General features: G+C 55.0%; 1 protein-coding gene across 3 annotated transcripts in view; it reads right to left on the bottom strand.

Moving 5' to 3' along the window:
- Positions 1 to 273, bottom strand: part of ZNF451 (zinc finger protein 451) — an 82,430-nt gene extending 82,157 nt beyond the window's left edge. For 2 of the 3 annotated variants that reach the window (XM_012002067.1, XM_012002068.1), the window contains exon 1: positions 92 to 273. The gene's annotated coding sequence lies outside the window, so the exon portion shown is untranslated. The remainder of the gene's footprint in view (positions 1 to 91) is intronic. The other variant, XM_012002069.1, reaches the window with a different exon arrangement.
- Between the last annotated feature and the right edge of the window lie 269 nt (positions 274 to 542).

Raw genomic sequence — 542 nt, 5'->3', positions numbered from 1 at the left:
TTATTTAGCATCTTAGATTCCTGCTTTTGTTTGTATGCAAAACTACCATCTGATTGCCTAAGCCTGTAGTAATTATTGTTTACTATTTGGCATTTTCCCCTTCCCGCCCTGCACCGCCTCGCGCTACCGGGACCCGCCCCTGCGTGAGCGCCGACGCCACCGGCGGAAAGAGACGCAAAACGGCTTCAAAAGAGGAGCGGCCCTTACTGGCCCGCTATCCCCTCGGAACCGCTTTCTCTCATTCTCGGGCTTCCTTCCCCGCGCCGCACAGGATGCTGGGTATTGTAGTTCGGGTCGACCCTGAGACAGCTCCTCGCCGGGGTGGAAAGGAGAGGAAAAGAACCCCGAGGTTAGGGGCATGCGTTGCGCCTAGGAGACGCCAGCTGCAATGGGGCGAAGCCAGGGGTCAGTTGGGTCCTGTGAGATAGCGAAGCGCTGGGAAGATGTGGGAGGATGTGAGGGAGGGTTTGAGTTGGTATTTGTTTGGTTTTGGTATGGTTGTGAAGCGCAGCTCATTGATTTTTCTGTTTTAGTCCTGAAGG

Source organism: Mandrillus leucophaeus, unplaced genomic scaffold, assembly GCF_000951045.1.
Source record: "Mandrillus leucophaeus isolate KB7577 unplaced genomic scaffold, Mleu.le_1.0 Scaffold676, whole genome shotgun sequence".
In the NCBI taxonomy this organism is placed as follows: Eukaryota; Metazoa; Chordata; class Mammalia; order Primates; family Cercopithecidae; genus Mandrillus; species Mandrillus leucophaeus.
Note: the sequence above shows the minus strand (reverse complement) of the source record. Positions and strands in the feature narration are given on the sequence as shown.